This window comes from Oryctolagus cuniculus, chromosome 1 (genome assembly GCF_964237555.1).
Source record: "Oryctolagus cuniculus chromosome 1, mOryCun1.1, whole genome shotgun sequence".
In the NCBI taxonomy this organism is placed as follows: domain Eukaryota; kingdom Metazoa; phylum Chordata; class Mammalia; order Lagomorpha; family Leporidae; genus Oryctolagus; species Oryctolagus cuniculus.
In genome coordinates this window covers 41,489,618-41,514,725 of record NC_091432.1, presented here as the reverse complement: position 1 = coordinate 41,514,725, position 25,108 = coordinate 41,489,618, and the positions used below count along the sequence as shown (strand labels likewise).

At 36.0% G+C, this 25,108-nt stretch overlaps 1 protein-coding gene and 1 pseudogene across 2 annotated transcripts in view; one reads left to right on the top strand and one right to left on the bottom strand.

Annotated features, from left to right (window-relative positions):
* Positions 1–25,108, top strand: part of LUZP2 (leucine zipper protein 2) — a 527,143-nt gene that overhangs the window by 178,641 nt on the left and 323,394 nt on the right. The window lies entirely within an intron of this gene.
* LOC103351692 (ankyrin repeat domain-containing protein 49-like) overlaps positions 1–25,108 on the bottom strand; it is an 83,003-nt pseudogene that overhangs the window by 36,595 nt on the left and 21,300 nt on the right.

Below are 25,108 nucleotides of genomic sequence, written 5' to 3'. Positions count from 1 at the left end.
AGAGGTTTATTCGGTGGGTATATACATTGTTGTTATTTTTAACCAGTTTATTTAACCATTGCTAACTCTACAAAGGAGGGAACAGAAATGTTACATTCACTAACATACAGCCAGAGCCTAGGATAATGCATGTCATTGAGTATTATTATTCATTAATGAGTGAATGACACGGCATGTGAAACAATTAGTATTTAACTTCAAAAATTGAGATTTTTTTGTATCAAGTTGGGAATTTCAGTCAAAAATCATTTCTATTCTCCAAGATGAGACTGAAAACCACAGTAATGTCTACCTCCTCTACATAAATTTGATCCAGTTTCGCGTTTTTAATGTACTCCCAGTTTTCTTATTGTAATTATGCTAAAGTGAAATATTTTATTCAAAACTCTAAGCCTTATGTATTATGCCCTCAACTCCATCTAAGCTGCTCTATAGGAAGCTGCAAATCTCAAACACATTTGCTTTCAAGTACTTAGGTAGATTCTTATTTTAATATATGCTTATTAAATTGGAAACATCAGAAGAGAACAAGGTTGGCTCAAAGGCATGACTTTTAGTCCCTCTAGAAAGCACAACACATCTCCCAATATTAATTTAACCATGACAAATGAGAGGTGAATTTATTTGTAAGAGAGTTCATATCATCATTGAAAAGCATTTATTCTTCCTTGAAAGGTTATTTTCTGCAAAATAAGATATAGTGCTGTATCTAGGCACCCAAACCTGCTCAGCAAGAGAACAATCCTTGGCATTTAGACTAAGTGTTATGTCCACTAGCTAGGAAATGAATTGTGAAAGCTATTATTTATTTTTTAACTTCTGATCACCGTAAAATTTTCAGTAACCTTATATAGAGACAGCCACTGATAAACAGGTTCTTTTCAATGGGTTGCAAAATATAATAAGAATAGAAAGAACTAAGTCATTACCTTTGTTGAAGGAATTTTATTTCAATGAAAGATGCTGCACTTCATCAGTGTTAGGCAGGGCAATATCTATCTCAACTCTTACCTCCATTGCTTTGTTCACCATACATGTGGTTGCTTTAAGTAATGTTAACAGTAACAGTAATAATAATAATAATGCAGATAATTTACATTTCATAAAATACCATAGCATGGAGAGATGAAGAAACACATTTCAGTATATTTCCTTTAATTACTTTATTTGATTCATTAATTTCAGAAATTTTAACAAGTTCCTACTCCATGACAAGCACTAATCTCAGTAAAATTTTTTTTTAAGATTAAAACCAGAGCACTATCTTCCTTTATGGAGTTATTCTTTAGTTTTTATTGTTTCCATTTTAAAGTCTTGAGAATAATAATCTAAAAATGTTTGATTTTTCTTTTTCTTTCTTTTTTTTTTTTTGACAGGCAGAGTGGACAGTGAGAGAGAGAGAGATACAGAGAGAAAGGTCTTCCTTTGCCGTTGGTTCACCCTCCAATGGGCGCCGCGGCTGGCGCGCTGCGGCCGGTGCACCGCGTTGATCCGATGGCAGGAGCCAGGTGCTTATCCTGGTCTCCCATGGGGTGCAGGGCCCAAGTACTTGTGCCATCCTCCACTGCACTCCCTGGCCACAGCAGAGAGCTGGCCTGGAAGAGGGGCAACCGGGACAGAATCCGGCGCCCCGACCGGGACTAGAACCTGGTGTGCCGGGGCCGCTAGGCGGAGGATTAGCCTAGTGAGCCGCGGCGCCGGCCTAGAATAGTAATCTAAAAATGTTTTATTTTTCAAAATATGGTTTGTAATTTAAAGATAAAATAACATTCAGTTTTTCAGGCTTTATCATTCTCATTCTCTTTCAAGAGAAACAGCTGTTGGATTTTGTGGTCTATCTTCAAGAGAATTACAGAATATGTGGGAAGAGCATGAGGCAGAGGTCGCTTTCCAGTATGTTCCTGTGGTGATCTGTGATTATACACCATCCCCCTTACCTTACAGAAATTAAAATACTTGGTTTAATTGTATCAGCCACTAGAATGTAAACTCTTATCTATAGGCATTGTGTCTACCTTATTTACTATTTCATAGCATACACTCACTGGATATCTACTGAGTTAATGGATTAATGGATAGATGAGCATTTCCCATGTTTATACACACTCTGGAAGGTATTGTCTAGATTTGCCCTCTAATTTTGAAAATTGATTTGAGTAAAAAACAGACATCATGCAAGTCAAGGATTTGCACTTGTGAAAATTACTTCTCCTGAAAATAAGTAGAAAAGAGCATTGAAATATAATTTCCCCTGCTTTCAGTAAAATGTCAGATTATTAATGGATTTTTAGGAAATGAAGATCCTTAAGTAAATAAGCCTTCCAAATCAGTAAAGTTGATCTCCTCTACCTACTTATGTGTGACAGGCATAACGTGATTAATTCAACTCCACAATGATCCTTTAAGTACTCAAAATTGTTAATTTAGCTTCTACCCAACAGGCTTAGAAATCTGACCAGAAAAATGTAGTGAAATGTAACAGCCTGGGCTTCAGCACTGTGTGGTCCGCCTTCCAAGCTTACTTCCAATAGATGCACTCAGTTCTGTAGGTATTGGTTATGAAACCAAAAGACGACACCTTAAAAGCCTAGAAAAAGCTTTCATCTATCATTTCCTGAACAGTTAAGAGCTGGAGTGATATGAAATGAGAGCACATACTTGGCTTTTCCATAATTGCTGTCATTCATAGTCATAATTTACTTTCCTTAATTTGTGTAAAAAATTATGCTCTTCCTTTTGACATAGAATGTATTATTCATACAGTGTTCACTGTATTTACAGTTAAAATTGGTGAATATGGAATATTTTAGAACTCTGTCCTATGTTTATTAACTGAAGACTGAGTTATTCTAAGTTGGAATTCTTAATATGTTCTGTAGATAAGGAAAATCAATGGAAATAATTTGTGGTGGCATAAGAACTCTTCTTTCTGGCTGATGAAAAATTATTAATGTATCAACATGCTTTTGAATATTTTGAATTTTAACTAAAGTGCCTATTAGCTTGGGGTGATCTTTTATTTTTATTTCAAAAATGCAATTTGCTCCTGGAAACATACCATAAAACCTTAGTAAAGTAGCTTTGTGATACTTTGTGAACTAATTTAAACAGTGTACAGTACAAAATTATCTGAAATAGACTATCAAATTTGGGAACAGCAAAATGATGGTTGAAACATTTCATATTAATATATACATAACAAAACTTACATTAATTCAGAGATATTTAAAAAAGCTAATTCTTTTTATGGTAAATTTCATCGCTCATCTCTATCTGATGATGAAAAGAGATCCATGAACCAAAACACATTTAAGATTACCATAACACCAGCCAGCCCACCTAACTTACCCAGAAGATATCTTATTTATTCATTTTATTTATGTGAGAGGCAGAGAGTGTCAGACAGACAAACAGACAGGTAAAGTTATTTGTTGATTCATCTCCAGGTGCCCACAATGGTCAGGACTAGACAGAGGCAGAAGCTGCAAGCTGAGAACTCAATTCAGGTCTCTCACATGGTGGCAGGAACCTAACTTCTTGAGTTACCACTTCTGTCTCCCAGAATCAGCATCCAAAACTGGGATTCCAATCTAGTCATTCTGATGTGGGACATGGATTTCAAAATGACAGTTTCATCACGAGGGTAATTGCCAAACTGTAAGGATAGTATAAATGGAAATACAAACAAACATTTAAAAAAGAAGCTTTGAAAAAATTGAAACCTGGGGCATGACGCTGTGGTACAGTAGCTTAATCCTCTGCCTGCATCCCATATGGACACTGGTTCGAGTCCGGCTGCTCCTGTTCTGACCTAGTTCTCCTGCTATGGCCTGGGAAAGCAGTGGAAGATGGCCCAAGTGCTTGGGTCCCTGCACCTGCATGGGAGACCCAGAAGAATATCCTGGGCCTGGCTTCAGATCGGCCTAGCTCCAGCTGTTGCAGCCATTTGGGAAGTGAACCAGCAGGTGGAAGACCTCTCTCTCTGTCTGTAACTCTACCTCTCAAAAAAATAATAAATTTAAAAAAATTTGAAACCTGAAGTTAAATACCTCTTCTCTCACTTTTTAACACTGATAAACTTCTCAGTCTTTTTTCTTGCTAAATTTGTCAAGTGCCTTGGAATATCTCTATGAATGAATGAGAATATCAAAAACATGATTGGTTAGAGTAATAAAAAAATCATGATCTCTACAGAATTTTCATAAAATTAAGCTCCCTTATTTTTGCATGGACATTGCTGTTCCACTTGTTCAACGTTTCAGAAGCTATTTCAGGCGACTCCAGGGCCAGGTAAATCTAGATTCAAATCTCTGCAATACTATTAGCCTTGTGACCTTGGACAAGCCAATTGTGTTTAGATTCAGAGCCTGAATTCTTTTGTCTGTAAAATGAAGATAATATTATTCTTCACATGGATTTTGTTACTATTATACAATAACAAGTTTGTAAAGTCTCTGGCCCAATATTATGATTGTGTTGAAAGACAAATCCATTTTCATGTTCCTTCACACATTCAATAATTTGAAACTACAATTAGGAAATCCACCACAGTAAGCTGTGGACAGAAAATAGAGAACTTGAATTTTTCAATGTACCTCCCCCACTCTGTTCTTATTTTATATGTCTAAGTACATCTGTCTGAAATATATCTGTATCTGCCTGACCACTGAATCTGTTCTATGCAGTTCATCTAAATAGCCCCGCTTTACAACAGAATGCCTACTACCTTTTCACAGTTTTCTTTTCTATATGCTTGCTTCCATCCCTGTTGGTATTAGGAATTATCCAGTGCTTATGACCACAATGACTTCCAAAATTCAGCCACTTTTAGATGAATGTTTCATAATTCTTGTCGACTTTCCTAAGGCTCAACCTCCTTACACTGTAACTTAGGCGCTTTGATATTGTATACCTGACACTACTCATGCTATTTCCTTTGCCTACCCAGAGATATATATTATCTTAACACGGACATTGAGGTTTGAAGCTTTCCAGCACAATTCTAGCAAATAAAAGTATTGTCAATAGGACCAGCATGGTTGTGCCAAATAAATTGCACTACTATGAATGCTTCATGTGTCTGAGATAAATTTAGGAAAGGAAAAAAATGCACTACAGAGATTTTCATGCAACTAAATTTGGTCTACTTAAAGGAAAAATCTTTATACAAAGACAATGGCAGTTCTTACCATATTTTGCTCTCATTTTGTAATTTTAAGGTCTCTTTACTGTGCTGGCATTGTAGCACAGTGAGTTAAACTTCTGCTTATGACTCTGACATCCTATATCAGAGTGTCACTTGAGGCACAGCTGCTTCTGCTTACAATCCAGCTTCCTGCTGATACACCTGGGAAAGCCCACAGAAGATAACCCAAGTACTTGGTACTCTTCAACCCACAGGGGAGACCAGGATGTAATTCCTGGCTCATGGTTTTAACTTGGCCTAGTCGGCCCTGGTGGTTTTGTCTGTTTAGAGGGTGAACCAGAGGATGGAAAATCTTTCACTCCCTGTCTCCCTATCACCCTTTTTCTTTCTCCCTCTGCCTCTGTGGCTCCACCTCCCAAATATACATACACACACACACATACACACACATGTATATATGTATATGTGTGTATATATATACACACACACACACACATGCACACATAAATCTGTAAAAAAGATTAGGCTGGCGCAGTGGCTCACTTAGCTAATCCTCCACTTGCGGTGCCAGCATCCTATATGCACACTGGGTTCTAGTCCCGGCTGCTCCGCTTCCAGTCCAGCTCTTTGCTCTGGCTGGGGAAGAATGGCCCAAGTGCTTGGTGCCTGCACCTGCATGGGTGACCTGGAGGAAGCACGTGGTTCCTGGCTTCGAATCTGCATAACTGCTGTAGCGGTCATTTGGGTGGTGAACCAATAGAAGGAAGACTTTTCTCTCTGTCTCTCTGTCTCTCTCACTGTCTAACTCTACCTGTCAAAAAAAAAAAAAAAAAACCACGATGTCCTCATTCCATTAAATGATGCTGTTAGAAAACAACTATAGTTGATTTTTAAATATCCATGTTCGACCAAAAAAAAAAAATGAAAACTAAAGCATATGAAAACTTTATTGAAAACTTTATTGGTTAACTAGTATGTTTGACAGAATTTTATCAGCCTTTGAATTTTAAAAATAGAGCAATTATTGTTAAAGATCCAAAACAACTCAAAGATGCTAAAATTACATAGAATATACTACGTGCTGAATCCTTCCCTAAATGCTTTGCCATTGTAATTCTTCACATTAAATCTGTGAAATAAATAATTTTATTTGGTCATTTCACAACGAGAGCTGTATAAGTTGCCTAAATCACAACACTGCTACTAGGCAGAGACGGACTTCAATCTAATACAGTTTACTGTGACTATGGTATTTCTAACTATTGGTTTAACTGCTGCAAAAAGCAGGACAGTTTCCCTCTTTTTGTGATCCATTTCTTTCCTTAATGTTTTTCAGTTTTCATTGTAGAGATCTTTCATTTCCTTGGATAAATTTATCCAAGGTATTTTAAAAATATTGTAGCTATTGTGTGTGGTACTGATTTTACAGGTTCCTTCTCAGTCATGGTTTGTCTGCATATACAAATGCTATTGATTTTTGGGCTATTGAAATGGGCTAAGGATATGAACAGGCATTTTTCAAATAATGAAATATGAATGACCAATAGACATTTAAAAAGAAGTTCCAGATCACTAACCATCAGGGAAATAAAAATAAGTTGTGATCATAAAATAAATTGAAAATATGTAATTTTAAAACTTAAAAGAAAAATAATGAAGGAAGAGGGAGTGTGGGACCAAGGGACACAGTGAGAGTAGGATGGGAAATATAATTGTGTTCTTAAAACAGTATATATGCAATACATTATTTGTTCCCTTTATATAAAAAAAACACAATGAGGTTTCATCTCACGCCAGTTAGAATGACTATCATCCAAAAATAAAAATAAATATAAGTATTGATGAGAATGTAGAGAAAATGGTAACCCAATACTCTGTTGGTAGAACTATAAACTAGTGCAACTGCTATGGAAAACAGTTTAGAGATTCCTCAGGGATATGAAAATAGATCTACAGTATGACTCAGCTATCCCACTCCTCAGAATATACCCAAAGGAATGAAATCTACATATGAGTTGTTATTACCCCTATTTATATAGCACCTCAATTAACAATAATTAAGATATGGAATCAATTCAAATGTCCATCAACTAATGTCTGGATAAAAATAAGTGGTATATATACACAGTGGAAAAATACAAAGCCATGAAAAATAATGAAATCCTGTCTTTGGCAATAAAATGGATGCAACTAGAGATCATTATGTATAGTGAAATAAACCAGTCCCAAAAATAAGAATATCATATGTTTTCTCTGATTTGTGGTAACTAATATACAGAGTGCAAAAATGTAATGTATATGGCTTAAAATGGCATTTTGATATTTAAATATTATTTATAGTCCTTGTCAACACTCATGAAGAATAATCTACTTACTACTTGTTTAATTTTTTTAGTGGAGGATTAAGTTTGTGATTATAAAGTAAGTTGAAAATATGTGATTGCAAAAATTTAGAGAAAAATAAAAAAGGAAGAATGAGGAATAGGGTCAAGAAGTATCACATATCACAGTTCTTAAAACTGAACATAAGATACAGATGAAATTTGTTACCTTTACATTAATAAATTTAATTTTTTAAAAGGCAGAGCTTATTTGTACATTTTTACCCCTCTGGGGATTATTATTATGACAGCTTACTGTTTCACTCCACTATAATTCCTAGCATCAAAGGTTCTCTCTCCCCATGTTCAGGCATAATTATTCATCCCTGCGTAAGTTGCAAATCTTTTCTGAAGCCCAGTAGTATCTAAATGGCTTTTTCCCCAGAGCTATTCTGAGGGTTAAATGTATTTGAATCAATTAGGTCAGTGTTTAAGACAAGAAATCACTAAATAACTGGTAGGCACTAACATCTGTGTTCAAACAGAAGGCTTGGTAAAGACGCTTTCCTATCCCAGCTCACATTCTCATCTTGCTCCGTAGAGGCAGACATGGCCTAGGCCCTGGTCCCACTAAAACTGAAATCTTTTTTCCTTTGCCAATCCATGTCATTTTCCTCTGTGACTACTCTCTTGCTAGGTGTATACCCAGCCTTTTACTAAAAATCAAGTTTATAATGATAATAACAAGAGGAACCACAGCAAAATCAAGTCTTCACTGATTGCAAAGTGTCACACAGTGTTTTACAGACATAACCTTGTTTAATCCTTCTACAACCCAAGTGCTACTCCAATCAGTAAGACAACTGCAAATCAAGTGAGCATTTGCCCATTGCTGTGCAGCCAGTGGGCTATATAGTCAGGATTCACTCCAAGGAAGTCTGTTTTGGAAGCACTGACAATATTGCGACAAGGTTGAGAGTGACTTCCCATTGTTCTCTTCCTATCCCGAAGATCTGAGGACTGGACTTAAACTGGACATTTCAGATTTTTCCCTTCACATTACATCTGACTTGATAGTCGAATCCCTATCATTTACTTGCCTCACTAAGGAGTAGTGACCAGCGTCAAAGCTGTAACTGAGGTCGTCTTTCATCCATTCCATTAACTTATTGATAAATCTCCTGAAATCCCGTTCTCAGTTCAGAAACTGGGGCTTAACACTTGTCCTTGTCCTGTTCCATTCTAACTCAATGCCAATGTAGACCACTGCATAACTGCTTTGTCTATTTATTAAGAAAACTGTGGTCACCTAAGAGAGCCCGGTGTCAGTTATGCTCCTGGGCTTTCACCTCTCTTATGTTGTTCTACCTCCTGGGTAGCACACTCTGTCTACAGGCAGTATATAACCTGATGTGGATTCCTCTATCTCACTCCCAGATTAATTCCATCTCCCAGTTGGAAGATCTAGTTTTAAGATCCCAGTCCTTTCTTCCCTGTCTTGTCTCAACAAGTATTTTTCTAACTTCACTTTTCACGGTGTTACAACTCTCTATATTTGTGTATTTCTTTCGGCTCTGAAATTGGGTTATGCTCATGATCCAAAATCATTCTTTCTTCTCTCATTCAATCCATTTTCATAAAGCTTTCCATTTTTACGTGATTTTTTTCCTTCTGTATGATTCTCCGTGTACCACTTAAAAAATTCTTCTTTCTCAACCACTTTAATAATTTTCTTCCTAGAACTTAGAAACTGAAAAATAAGTGCAGTATGGGTTCTTAGAGAATTTCTGCAAAAGGTCAAGAAAAAGGGAAAACCTTTCTTTCTTGAGTCTTAGCAGGATGCTAAGACACTGCCTCATGGGAGAAATAAGAACAAAATCAGTACATTTACTTCTGAGATCAGGGACTTTGCTCACTACAATAACTATGCTATTAACAAAAGTTAATGACCATATTAATTATTAATTCAAATTAATTAAATTGCCTGGTGACTCCGACTTTTTCTTTCAAACACAACACTTCTGAAAGACTCTATTCCAGGTCATCAAAGTACAGATTTTACATAACTGTATTCATTTTGTTGTTTAAACTATTTTGTTTCCAGATTTGGGGTTTTATTTCAATCCCACTTTAAATAAGGCTTTCAAAGGATAGTTCCCCATCAAGCTATGGAAATTTTAACGTTGGCTGATTTCACTGCTAATTCCTTGTAAGGTGCTGGGAAAGGAGCTTTCAATGCGTCACAGTTAAAATAATTTCACTTCAGCTGTGTACGATTATAATTTCTTTCCACTTTGATATCCTCCCATGTTACCTTCTTTTGTGTTTTATATTATTACTGGAGTAGATTTGTTGTGATCCATCTAAAAGAAGAAGTTGCGTTAAAGTTATGTTGTGGGATAGATGTAACTTGTTCCTATTCAATTATGTATAGAGCAACCATAAACTATATCAACTTTTTGATATGGAGGTACAAATCCAGTGGTCTGATCAGTAACCAGTGATCTGATTAGCAGCTGCAATGTCTGCTTAGGATAGATACCAGTTTTAAAATATTGAGAACTAGAAAATTGTATATGAAAACTTTTTCAATTAAAAGCACAAAACCTAAGCAGTGAATTTAGTACTCATCAATGGCTACAAAACAGAAATTCTCTTTGAATTACACTCATGGTTGTAAACATATCATACATTTTTTGCATTTTTGAATGAGAATCTCATGAATATAATTCACCAGAACTTCTGTATTTTTAAATTAAAATGTGTAATACTACAATAAGCAACATGCACAATCATGAATTTGCCCATGTTTTAAGCAATCCAATAATTCAGATCATGCTGTACAGTATATGATAAGCCTTCTCCTGAAGAAATACAATACTCTCAATCAAAGCGGTAGGGATGTCACCATCTACATGAGAAATGATTTAAGGAAATCAGTGTGCTTTTAAATCCGCTCCCCCAACACACTCCACGATAGGGCCTACATTGTGTCATAGCAGGTAAAGGCCTTGCTTGCTAAGCCAGCATCCCATATGAGCAATGATTCTTGTCCCAGCTGTCCCACTTCTGATCCTGCTAATGACCTGGGAAATGCAGTGGAAATACCCCCAAATGTTTTTGGCCATTGCCACCTACATGGGAGACCCAGATGAGGCTCCTGGCATTGGCCTGGCCCAGTGCTGGCCATTGTAGCCATCTAGGGAGTCATTCAGTGAATGGAAAATCTCTCTGTGTGTGCGTGTATGTCTCTCTGTAACTCAGTGAATGGAAGATCTCTATCTCTCTGTAGTTTTGATTTTAAATAAATAAAACATTTTTGCATGATTAAGCCAATGGTAATACAACAGAAAAAGTTATACCATAATTTTTTTTAAAAGATTTATTTGTTTATTTGAAAGGCAGAGTTACAGAGAGGCAGAGGCAGAGAAAGAGAGAGAGGGGGCTTCCATCCCTGTTTACTCCCCAATAGCCGGAGCAGAGACAATCTTAAGCCAGGAGCTAGGAGCTTCTTCCAGGTCTCCATGGGCGTGCAGCACCCAAGGACTTGGGCTATCTTCTACTGCTTTCCCAGGCCGTAGCAGGGAGTTGGCGCCATAAGGGATGCTGGGCACTGCTGGCATTGGCTTTACCCGCTATGCCGCAGGACTGGCTCTATACCAGAACCTTTTTTTTTTTTATTTTTGACAGGCAGAGTGGACAGTGAGAGAGAGAGACAGAGAGAAAGGTCTTCCTTTGCCGTTGGTTCACCCTCCAATGGCCGCCCTTTATTAATAAAATGTGTACTTTTCCAAATTTAGAAAAGTTTTGGCCCTTTATCATTTTTTTAAAAAGCTATGAATTAATTTTTTTCAAATAGTTTTTGTTTCTTTTCATTTCCTATGTTTCTTTCCTTCCTTCCTTTATTTCTCTCTCTCCCTTTTTTTTCTCTCTTTCTCCCTCTCTCCCTCCCTCCCTTCCTCTCTCTCTTTCATTTTCTCTCTCTCTCTAAGATCCACATAAGATTTGCTCTAAAACATGGATATGAGGTATGAGGATAAGGTAGATTTCTCTTTCTGATGTATGGGACCTAGAATTCTAGAATTTTGGATATTTCAGGATTGATATACAGATAAGAACTTTATTATGAGAAGAATATTATAAACTTAATAAGGATAAAAGACAAAGATTACTTTTATTTTAGATAGAACTGGAGTGGGAAAATATAAGAAGTTGTTATTTGGAAACTTATACACTTTTAGGAAATTATTGCTTGGTGTTTTTTCCAGCCTGGAAAAGTGCTTGACTTTAACTGCATGGGTGGGAACCAAATAGAGCCAAATGGAGCTCTTTTAATCAAACCTGCTTTGCTACCTGTGGTAATGATATATAGGCCCAGTGTTGACAAAAATAAAGAATCCACAGCTTCATTTAATACATTTTTGATAGAATGTAAGTACTGTTATGGCATTATTTATGAAACTATTTTATACAAATAAGGAAAATGAAATATAACGTGCTTACTATAGTTTATAGATAAATCATTTCATGTAGATTATTTCTGAGTAAATTATGATAATCCTTACATGGCTCAGGAGGCTTTGGGTTTTTTTGTTTTGTCTAGTTGTTAAAATTTTCTACCACATTTCTGTGCATTGACTTTTACTGGGTTTGGTGGAATTCCAATGGAATCTAGTGTTTTCTGATTATCAAGGTTTTTTTGTTATGAAACAGTAATTGTTCTATGGGCATTCACAAGTCCCCAAAGTGATCTGAGACCCTTATGGTTTTCCAGCAAAGGCACAAAGTGCTGAGGATGAACCCATGGATTCTGACATCCTAGCTCTGCCTGGAGAGAAATGCTGCCACAGGTAGCTTATACAAGTAAGAACAAGGAAAGTAGGAAAGACCAGCTCAAGAGCATGAGATTCTTTCTAGCACAAAATTAACTTTCAAAATCTTTCAGCACCGTGGCTCACTAGGCTAATCCTCCGCCTCTGGCACAGGCACTAGTACCTGTTGTGCCGTGTTCAGTTCTGGTTGCTCCTCTTCCAGTCCAGCTCTCTGCTGTGGCCCGGGGGTGGGGGAGAGCTGGAGGAAGGCCCAAGTGCTTGGGCCCTGCACCCGCATGGGAGACCAGGAGGAGGCCCTGGCTCCTGGCTTTGGATGGGCGCAGCGCACTGGCTGTAGTGGCCATTTGAGGGGTGAACCAATGGAAGGAAGACCTTTCTTTCTCTCTCTCTCTCTCTCTCTCTCTCACTGTCTAACTCCGCCTGTCAAAAAAAAATCTAAATTTCAAAGCAAGAAATGTAACATATTGTGGCTTTTATATTCGTGAAGCATTATGTACACTACAAAAGAAATTAGAAACAATAAGGTATCTGACCTCTTATCAGATTTAAAGTCATTATTTCACAAGTATCCCAATTTCTTCATTGGAAGAGTACCTAGCTGAAAACTCAGCAATTTTTATCAAGCACATATCCTGCCTTTGTCTAGATAGTTAAAACTAAACAAAGCAAAAAAAGTTCATACTTAAACACATTAACTCAAAGTGCACCCAGATTTGGGTATTATCATTAATTCTTCAGTTCGGGGACTGTTACTTTCTAATCCATAAAATAAAAATATATAAGGCTGAAAATATTTGATTTTTCTCCTAAAAAATAGCTACATACGGTAATCTGTTTTATTTTTCACAACTGCTATTCTATTGTATCTCTGACATCACCTTACTCTTACGTGACAGTTACTTTTTATGTTTCGCCATTTATTTTATAAGTAGAGCCAAAATTATATATTCTTCATTGAAAATGAGTAAAAATCCATTTTGGATGTTATGTCAGGGTCCATTAAAATAAATGATTAAGCATCAATAGTCTTTGCTTTCTCCTATTCATATTTGAATATTGTTTGATTTTTTAAAAGATTTATTTATCTATTTGAAAGACAGAGTTACAGAGAGGCAGAGGCAGAGAAAGAGACAGTGAGGTCTTCTATCTGCTGGTTCATGCCTCAGATGGCCACAATGGCTGGAGCTATGCCAATCCAAAGCCAGGAGCCCGGAGGTTTTTTTGGGTCTCCTACGTAAGTGCAGGGACCGAAACACTTAGGCCACCTTCTACTGTTTTCCTAGGCCATAGCAGAGGACTGAAGAGGAGCAGCCAGAATCAAACCAGTGCCCTTATGGGATGCGAGCACTACAGGCAGCAGCTTTACCTGCTACACCACATCGTCGGTCCCTGTTTGATTTCTGTATTTTGATTTTGCTCTGTAATTTCTTTCATTCTTTATATTCTTATGCCCTTTATTCTTGATCAATAACACATCTTTTTGTGTTTTTTTTTTTTTTTTTGAAAAGCAGTATAATCTTTTCTACAGCATTGGATGATTAATGGTGCTATTATGCTTCTAGAATGGCAGTGTTTTCTGTGAATTTTAACATAAGAGATCATAAAAACAGTTGATATTTTCCCCAAGACTATTGAGGAATAAATCATCAACAAAAAAAATACTAGAATAGAAACTATTAAAACGTTAAGTTAAAGAACACCAACACATGGAATAAAGGCTTGAGTTACTCTTCCACATATATTTTCATCTTAAATTGAATAGATGATTATTACTCTGTATGGAAGGAAATTAAATTATATGATGATTAAAAATATACAAACAGAACATCTGATTTTCATATAATGATTACTGAATAATGGGATGTTTTTGTGATAAAAATTCAGGTCTTTCTTCATGAAAGGCCATTTCTATTTCATTTATGAGTCTTTTGAATAAAAATTCTAGTTTTTGGGCTGTATATAAGCTACTTAGACTTTACAGGGTGCAGAATTTGTCAGAGAAAAGCATATATAAATCACAAAATCACTTTTCCTATGTATTGACAAATTTGTTCTGTGTTTAATATAAAAATATTTTTAAAAGTGAATATTGTCAATAAAAATAAATCATTTGTGTTGAGAAGATGTACCAATGGTTAATAAATGTAAAAAAAATCATGACTACAATTTCTAATTGGAAAAAATGCAGTATACACCTATCAAAGTAGGACAAGTAAAATATTAACAATAACAAACATACTTATGATGAAGTCACTTTTGTACACTCTGTTGATAGATATGTAAAATAAAATCCAAAATTTGGCAGAGCAATTTGTCAAAAATTAAAATGTACACTGCTTTGATCAGTACTCATGTATTACACACATGCTTTGAAATATCACACTGTAACCCATAAGTATGAAAAGTTATTGTTAACAAAAAATAAAAAATATACAGTGGCATATCATTTGACACAGATACTCATTTTTGTATTCCTTTCAAAACTGCAATTATTTGATTTCACTTACAGTACAAGGCAAAGTTTTTACCATTTCCTAAGAGCCTTAAACTCTTAGAACTCTGTCCTTTTCTCTTCCTACTTGCCCATTGCTTAACACTGTAGCCTTGGGTTCCTTTGATATTCGTCTAAACCATCATGTGAAGATTCAGTGTAAGACTTTGTTCTATTTTCTCTGTATAGAAAGTTCTTCCACCAGGTATCTGTTCAGCTAACTGCCTATACGCCTTCAAATCTTGCTTACATCTTACTATCACTGAGCGAAAGCTTACCTTGATCACCTTATTCTACGCAGTATGTTGTCTCTTATCCTCTCCCTATCTACAATATCAGTCTGCTTCACCTTAAAACATAACTGTTGAATACATAAAAGCATTATGTAAAAATGATTTTCTGTGTTTCAACATTGCTTGCAATAAGGAAAATTTAGGGACATTCCAAATGGATGTTGAAGATCTCAAATTTGGGAAATACAAATTAAGGACATGTTGTAGAAGACCTTGCACACCAGGCTAAAGACATGGTACTTTACTGTGGAATGGAGGATGTGGTAATATTTGAATATGAAAGTATATTGTCAAAAGTGAGTTTAAGACAAATCAGATTGCTCTGTTGGGCAGAACAAATGATAAAAAGTAATTATTTTACTTCTTCCAACTAGTTGCTTTTATAATCTATCAACAGGTCTTCTGACAGGTAAAAGGGACCCTGAGGTCATTGGGTCACAGAAATTATATACTTTAAAACTATCAAAAAAGGACTTCTGTTCATTTGTTTATTTTTCTCCCTTATCCCTTACCATAAACACTATCATGATAATATTGGGATTTACTGCAGTTACCTATATGAGCAAACTCTTTGTTTTCAAAAACTGTATCTTTTATTCCTGTTAAATTTAATTTCAGTTATTTTTATTCCATAATGAGATTAACTAAGACTATTATGCATCTGCTTTGTGTCATTTGACTCCAGATATGGCTTTGAATGATGTGCTAAAAAATAAACATGTAGTAGGGAAAATACAAAGTATGATATTAAATGAAAAAAATCAGTTTGATAGGTTTTTAAAGTAAATGAAGTCCAAAAGACATGAAAAGAATAAAAATGTAGGTTGTAAGAATTTCCAGAAACAATATTAACAGAATCTTGCTAAGGAAAATTTAAGTTACCAACTTATAAGTTATATCTTTGATGAGAAACAGTATCTGTTCTTGTTTAACAATGGGAAAGAACTACATTCATAAATGAATGGAATAATTTCCAGGTACATAATCAAAAGTGCAAAGACCTTGAGTCAAAGAAAGAGCTATTACTTTGATTTTTTGAATGTTTATATGTCTAGAGTTTTGTGATCAAGAAGAGGGAAACATAATATGTAAGATTAAGCAAAGGCCAAGTATTAAAGATGTTTTAAAGGTCATGAGAAGGACTTTGAATTTTCTTTTTCTAATGCAATTATGAAAACATTTGAGAATATTAATCAGAGGGCAAAATGACTTAATTTATATTTTGCAAAAATGAAGGTGGAATGATTATTGTCAGCAGAAGTGTTTAGGAGATCTTGGCCAAGCCTTAGTTGAATCAGAAAATAAACAATAACTTGAGATTGGAAGTCAATTTTATAATACATTTTTATAAAATTAGTTTATATTTACAAATTTTATAATTCATTTTTATAAAATCATTTTATAATTATAATTATAATTTTATAATTATAATTCAAATCTATAGCAATTAATGATAGATGAATATTAAATCAAGAGAAGGGAAATATCAAATATGACTCATTTTTTTGCTGAAAATCAAGAGATTTATTTACTGATTGGGAAAACAATGGAAAAACATAAAAGCTTTATTTGTATGCAATCAGTACTTGGGATAAGTTTAGTTTTAAAAGCAGTAGAGGCATTAGCTTTGACAAGAGTAATGAAATATCTTCATTAAAAATGGAGAGAATATATATATATATATATGTATGAATGGAGAGTGTAGATTTGACTTCAGAAATATGAGAAATTTTCTCCATGGCTTTAATTTCTTTAATGAATTCTTCAATCTGATGTTAGTATAGTAAGAGTTAGATTTTTGAGAAAAAGGAAGAAGTAAATTGAATTATTACTCATTCCAGGAGGTAGTATTTACAAAGAAAATGTGGCCAGGTGGCCAAGGAATGTGGATTTCCTATATGAATTTTGTCATTTCAGATTTAAATGTCAATTGAGAAGATCCAAACTGTTTAGGTCAATATCACCAATTATCTGTTGATGTTTTGGCAGAGAATGACTTGTGTTCAATCAGATGGTATTGCTTATTAAGTGGTTTAAACTTAATGAATTTTAAGTATGAATATTAAACTGTATGCATGCATATACATGCATAGTTTTTTTTCATTTTACAATAGGAATTTTTTGACTTTTTTTTAACTTTTATTTAATGAATATAAATTTCCAAAGTACAGAATATGGATTACAATGGCTTCCCCCCCATAGCGTCCCTCCAACCCGCAACCCTCCCCTTATCCACTCCCTCTCTCCTTCCATTCACATCAAGATTCATTTTCAATTCTCTTTATATACAGAAGATCAGTTTAGCATACATTAAGTAAAGATTTCAACAGTTTGCTCCCACACAGAAACATAAAGTGAAAAATACTGTTTGAGTACTAGAAATAGCATTAAATCTCAATGTACAGCACACTAAGGACAAAGATCCTACATGAGGAGTAAGTGCACAGTGACTCCTGTTGTTGACTTAACAAATTGACACTCTTGTTTATGGCATCAGTAATCACCCTAGGCTCTTGTCATGAGCTGCCAAGGCTATGGAAGCCCCCTGAGATCACTGACTCTGATCATATTTAGACAAGGTTGTAGTCAAAGTGGAAGTTCTTTCCTCCCTTCAGAGAAAGGTACCTCCTTCTTTGATGATCCATTCTTTCCACTGGGATCTCAATCGCGGATATCTTTCATTTAGGTTTTTTTTTTTTTTTTTTTTTTTTTTTTTTGCCAGAGTGTCTTGGCTTTCCATGCCTGAAATACTCTCATGGGCATTTCAGCTGGATCCGAATGCCTTAAGGGCTGATTCTGAGGCCAGAGTGCTGTTTAGGACATTTGCATTCTATGGGTCTGCTGTGTATCACACTTCCCATGTTGGATCATTCTCTCCCTTTTTGATTCTATCAGCTAGTATTTGCAGCCACTATTCTTGTTTATTTGATCCCTTTGGTTCTTAGTCCTATCATTACGATCAATTGTGAACAGAAATTGATCACTGGGACTAGTGAGATGGCATTGGTACCTGCCACCTCGATGGGATTGAATTCGAATCCCCTGGTATGTTTCTAACTCTACCGTTTGAGGTAAGTCAGCTTGAGCATGCCCCGAATTGCACATCTCTTCCCTCTCTTATTCCCACTCTTTTATTTAACAGCGATCACTTTTCAGTTAAGTTTCAGCACTTAAGAAGAATTGTGTATTGATTACAGTATTCAACTTAAAGTATTAAGTAGAACAAACAAAAAAAAATACTAAGAGGGATAACATATTAAGCTGCTCATCAACAGTCAGGATGAGGGCTGATCAAGTCACTGTTTCTCATAGTGTTCATTTCACTTTAACAGGTTTCCTTTTTGGTGCTCAGTTAGTTGTCACCTATCAAGGAGAACAATGGTATTTGTCCCTTTGGGATTGGCTTATTTCACTCAACATAATGTTTTCCAAATTCCTAACAGGGATCACTTTTCAGTTAAAATTTAAACACCTAAGAATAATTGTGTGTTAATTACAGAGTTCAACCAATGGTACTAGAACAAAAAAAAAAATACTAAAATGGATAAAGTATTACATTGTACATCAACCGTTAGGACAAGAGCTGATCAAGTCACTGTTTCTCATAGTGTCCATTTCACTTCAACAAGTTTACCCTTTGGTTCTCAGTTAGTTGTTGCCGATCAGGGAGAGCATATGATATTTAAAGCTATTGAATATATAGATCTCAAAATTGTGACCAAATAAACTTTTAATTCAATTTTCTCAAAACTTTTTGAAGCACCCTGTACACCTAGCCTATCAAACAGCAGAGTTTGGAGTCAGAGTGCACTGTAGAGCTTCAGTTGTTTACGCTCCTGATCCTGTACTCAAGGAGCTGAGGTTCATTGCTGCCCAGCATAGCAGGAAACTACTCCACTGCACTATCAGTAGTCCAGGAAAATAGCAAAATTCAAAACTCAAAGTATGATTTCTATTTAATGTGTATTACTTTTGTATTATTGTAATGTGGAAAATTTTTGTAAAGAACGTACCTATAAAACACACACACACATACACACACACACCCTTTGGCAAGCAATTACAATAATAAAACTAAAGCATGAAATCTATGCTAAGACAAAGAGGCAAGCAAAGACAAACCCAAAAGATACTGAAAACAATGATGATGGTCAAGAATGTTACATCACAAATTAAGGTCAAAGACTCGCAATGGTTATGCTAAAATATATGATTTTTAGGTATTCATGCTGATAATGCTTCCTTTATATTTTAAATCAATTCTTTGAGCCATTATCTGACTGCTTATCATCTTTATCAGATTCTTGGGAAGACACTTACCATTATTCTCTTTGTCAGTTCATAGACTTGCAGTGAAACCCATGGGCCAGGAACTATCCAGGCAAAGCCATTAGTCGTTATTAAGTATATCTAAAAATGCCATGTTTATATTATAGGTGGCCTGATGGGCTCTTTTTTCTGGAATGCTAATCTCAGACATCAGGCAGTATAATTTAGAAGTCAGAGAGAAAGTCACACGAATTTTTTTTTAGGAAAGTAAAAGCATAAATAGCCTGACTTTAATAGGTTTCATGTGGAACAGTGATCAAGAAGGCTACTAAAATAGACATCGTAAGGGGATTCTGGGGCTTTATCATGCTAGAGTGAAGAAAGTTTTAGCAAATATTCCAATTTTTCTAACTATACAGCTAATTCCATTGTGAATAGCCACATAGGTTTAAAGCATGCATTCATAATTTAAATTCTAGAAGAAAGAATTTGATTTTTCTGAATTAATTGATCTTTGAAAATCAGTATAGTATTTAATCAGAATAGAATGTAACATGATTTTGTTAAATGCCTGTCAAGTCAGCAACACACACACACTCACATACACATACACAAACTCACCTGAAAGCCAACTCAAGAGTATGTGGGCATTAAAATACAGGTAAATTTGGCCGGCGCCGCAGCTCACTAGGCTAATCCTCCGCCTAGTGGTGCCGGCACACCGGGTTCTAGTCCTGGTCGGGGCACCGGATTCTGTCCCGGTTGCCCCTCTTCCAGGCCAGCTCTCTGCTGTGGCCAGGGAGTGCAGTGGAGGATTGCACAAATGCTTGGGCCTTGCACCCCATGGGAGACCAGGATAAGTACCTGGCTCCTGCCATCGGATCAACGCAGCGCGCCGGCCGTGGCGGCCATTGGAGGGTGAACCAATGGCAAAAGGAAGACCTTTCTCTCTGTCTCTCTCACTGTCCACTCTGCCTGTCAAAAAAAAAAAAAAAAAAAAAAAAAAAAAAAACAGGGAAATCTCATTTTAGAAACTTTAGAAACAAGAAAAATATATGAACAAAGCATGATATGATAATTTTAGGGCAAATACAAAGTTGTGCTTTTATGTAGGATCTTCAAAAAATTCATGTAAAAAAGGGACTAAAATGAAAATGGAATTAAAATATACGTGTGGGAGTGGTATAGTAATTAAAATTACATTTGAGACTCACATATTGGAATGCCCAAATTTGAGTCCTGGCTCTGCTTCCAATTTCATCATCCTGCTTATATACATGCTGAGAGAGAGTAGGTGACACAGTTCAAGTGGTTAGGTCACTGCCACCCACTTTGGAGTTCTGGATTGAGTCCCAGGCTCCTGGTCTCAGTCTGTTCCAGCTGTGATTTACTTCTGAAGGCATTTGAGGAGTGAACCAGTGAATTTAGTTAGAAAATCTTTCGGAAAATCTTACAGTTCCAAACCAAGCAAAGCAAAGAGTTTGAAAACTTGTCTTTCTATAGGTACATTTGTTCTATTTTAGATTTAGATTGAGAGCACATTGTTTGTGCCCCTTTAAAGGAGAAGTGGAAGAAAGAAACAAAAGAAAATAGAAAGAATGTAGACTGAAAGACATCACAAAGTCACCTTTTGTTTTCTTTAATTTTCTTTTCCATGTTGATCATTGTTTGGTGAATGATAAATTGATCTAGCTGTGAAGACTAGCAAGTTTTAAAATTTTTGAAATCTCAGAGCTGAGTATCGTCTTCTAGGAAGATCTGAGACTAAGAATTTATGGATCTGGTGTCAGTATCTACTGACATATATTTATTGATGGGCATTAATGATAATAACACTACTAATAAAATACAGCATTGAAGAGCATCTGAAGTAGCAACTCAGTAACACAAGATAACCTGTGAATTGATCAGAATTCAGAACAGAAGGCTGAACAACTGCAATGACAATATTGCAACTGATCTCACCAGCTGGTATGTTGCCCAGTGCCACTATTGTTCATTTTGATTGATAAGCATTTACTATAGTGTCTGGGCCATTAAATTCTGACATTTTACACTTTTAAGTTTAAGTATTTGTTTAACTGTCTACACATTCATTCATAATCTGTGATAAATATGAACATATTTCAAATGAAAATTAACTATGCAAATGGAGGGAATATGACAAATTGGCTACTTAACATCCAGTAATATGAAATATATGCTCATGATGCAGAAGTTTTAAAATGTGTCCTGAAGCTGCTAATTGCCCTTGTAAAAAATGCTGGTTGACAATTTAAAGCAGAGTTTGGAATCTCCATGGTGAGACTACCAGCTAGGACAATGGGAGAGTTTTCATTGTTACCTACTACTTCATTCCTGGATCAAGGAATGAATGGCCGTATTTTAAGACACAGAAAATTAACCAAAAGTTGATATCTCTATACTGTAATCTACTTCTATGCAGAAAATAGCAAGAAAGATGGTAATTTTCAATCTTGTCCAATATTTTGGCCAGGCTGGATGGGGATAACAGTGCTAATGTAACATTTATTGAATGCTGAGAGCTTGTTTTTAATTATTGTAAAAGAAATGTCAGTTATGTGGAGTTTTCGAGACTTCTCTTGTCTTTCACATGTCTTTTTAAAAAATGTTTTAGAGTCTTTATCATCTTCCCCTGGAAGAGGAAAGTCCTGTGTTGCTTTCCCTTTAGAACATTTAGATCTTCAAAAATTGCCCATCCTTGTCAGGAGTGTTTGCTAAGACCCCTTCCGCCCACCCTCTCCCTGTTTTCTTGGTGCTTTCTTGTGAGTGCAGTGATCCTGGGATTGAGGGGAGCCTCGTTTTCTTCCTATGCTTCCCAGTGTACAACAAACACAAGATGGCTCCTGGAAACTTTATATGATGACAAGGATGGGTGGCCAGGCATAGTTGAGAAACCCACACAACTCTTAGAACTTCATGAGCTGAATGCATTTTGAAAGCCTCTGTTTCAATCTGGTGCTATGTATTTCCCATTATAACAAGCTTATTTTTCTTGATCTCTGTAATGTATATCCCTCCCTTCCACACCAAATTCCTTCAGTATACTTCTCTCTTCACATTTTGAATTTCTTTGAAAAAAACACATTTGTTTGTTTAACAGTGTACTCTGGGGTCCATCTTTACACATTCATATAGCTGATCAAATATTTTGGTAAAAAAATAAAATAAAGGAGAAAGGCCAGTAGAGGGAGGAAGGGATTGTGGAAGAGAAGGGGAGATAGAGAGAGAAGAGGAAAATGCAGCTCCTATACTTTCCTCTCCCTAATCTCTTATCTTTGACAGAAATATTTACAACAGTCCTTCAAGAAAGGCAATGATATAAGATCACAAATTTTTAGGCATGAAAATGAGGTTCACATATATTAATTTTTTTCAGCCTATGTCAAAGAATAAGCCAGTATTACAATTTGTATTCAAAGTAGGCATGTGTGTGTAGGTAGTCATGTGTTTAAATAAATATTTTTAGGCCACATTTTCTACCTGTTATACTTGCAGGATTCTATTTATTAATCATCCCAGATGAAAAACCAGAAGACTTTAATGGGCTGGCGCCACAGCTCAATAGGCTAATCCTCCTCCTGAGGCGCGGCACCCTGGGTTCTAGTCCCTGTCAGGGCGCCGGATTCTGTCCCGGTTGCTCCTCTTCCAGTCCAGCTCTCTGCTGTGGCCCGGGAGTTCAGTGGAGGATGGCCTAAGTGCCTGGGCCCTGCACCTGCATGGGAGACCAGGTGAAGCACCTGGTTCCTGGCTTCGGATCAGTGCAGTGCGCCGGCCACAGTGCGCTGGCCACAGCAGCCATTGTGGGGTGAACCAACGGAAAAGGAAGACCTTTCTCTCTGTCTCTCTCTCTCACTGTCCACTCTGCCTGTCAAAAAAAACAAAAAAGAAGAAGAAGAAGAAGAAGAAGAAGAAGAAGAAGAAGAAGAAGAGTTTAATTGTCATCAAATGTTGTCAGATAAGCAAGTAAAATGAGTTTTGAGGGTGTCTTGGGATTTTTTACAGAAAAGAACCACTAAGATGTACACAAATGTACCTCCTGCCCTCACTTCCACATATATAGCAGAACTGGGGTTACATGATCATGGACACTGAGAACTCCCACAATCTGTAATAGGGGGAATGGAAAATCAGGAAATCCAGCAGTGATTCAGCCATGCACAAATACAGAGGAACAAGGAGTTTGAAGTCCAAGGGTAGAAGAACATCTAAATCAAGTAGACAGAGCAATTTCACCCTCTTCCTGCATTTTTATTCTATTAGGGCCTCCCAAATATTGTAGGCTACCTACCAGTACCGGTGAGGTCCGATCTCTACTCAAGTTTACACATTCAAACACTAATCTATCTGGAAACAATCTCATAGACAAACTCAGTAACAACGTTTTACTGGCTACCTGGGCATTCCTTAGCCCAGTCAACTTGGTGGACAGAATTACCTACCACAAAAGGTCAACAGGACTTACATGTTTTTCTAAGTTGATTCATTTATTTAACTTACTGCATTTTCTACAGTCTGTACTGCCCACATTTCTAACAAATGCCTCTTACAACCATTGCCAAGGTAGCACTGAGAAGCAGGCAGTTTCGTTCTGGTTTAGTTTAACTCTAGTTGCTGAGGATTATCCAATGGTACTTTAAAACTTATGTATCATGAAAAATTATATGTGGATTTAAAAAAACTTGTCCCCAAATAAATTTATCTTTTACTTTCATTTTCCAAAAGCCTTTTGAAATCCCTAGCAGTAGATACTGTTTTTGGCGTGCAAACATAGACTCATTCTTATAGACTCGCTGCTTATAGGACTGTGAGGATTACAGATTTCAGAGTTCTTTTGACCATAAGATTCTCAGTCAGAATATATAAATATGGTTCAAGAATTGTGTTTCTAATTAGTTCCCTGTCAGTGGTAATATTGCTAGAACTTAAAACAAATGATTTATGACACTATTTTGGATGGAGTTCTTTGCAATAATTATGATTTCAGATGAAGTCACCTAAAAGCCTGAAAGATATGTGAAAATAGAATTACCTAAAAACATTATACAATAGGAAGTCTGCATGTTGGAGCTTTTAGAGATGGCCTAGTAAGCCCAAACAAGTACTTGTCATTAAGCACTAAAACTGATTTTGTTCTTCAAATTATCCATCTCCATCAAACTAGCTTCCTATCTATCTCAAGCATTGGTACATCATATTAGCAAAGTAATTGCTATATCTCTTGAAGTAGAAAAAGGCACAGGAAGCAGAGGATTTTCAGAAAGGCAAATATTCCCAATTTTATGCCTACTGGTGATAAAGAAGTGAAAAATTCCCAAAGTCACGAGAAATTTCAACTGGTATCTCATTGTCTTCATTTGTTACATGACATGGCTGTACCTTGTGTCTGTGGAAACTGAAAAATGTGTATGCTGCATTTGCAACTGGTAATATGAACAGGCTATGATGATAAGAGCACAGAAGATGGAAATAGCTAGAGTCTGGGAAATTAATGATATCCAGCACATTCCAGAATAAAACCAGGAAATTATGTGATTGCATTGTATCTAAACATCATTTTTTGAGAAGAGTGCATAAAAAGACATGGCATTATAAAATAATACAGCATATTAAGTAAATGCAATGTATTTTGATTGAAATATAGCCTGTTCTTGACTTTCAGTCATTTAACTTTTTTTTTAATCTTACAATGGTGCAAAAGAAACACACATTCAATAGAAATTGTACTTTGAAAT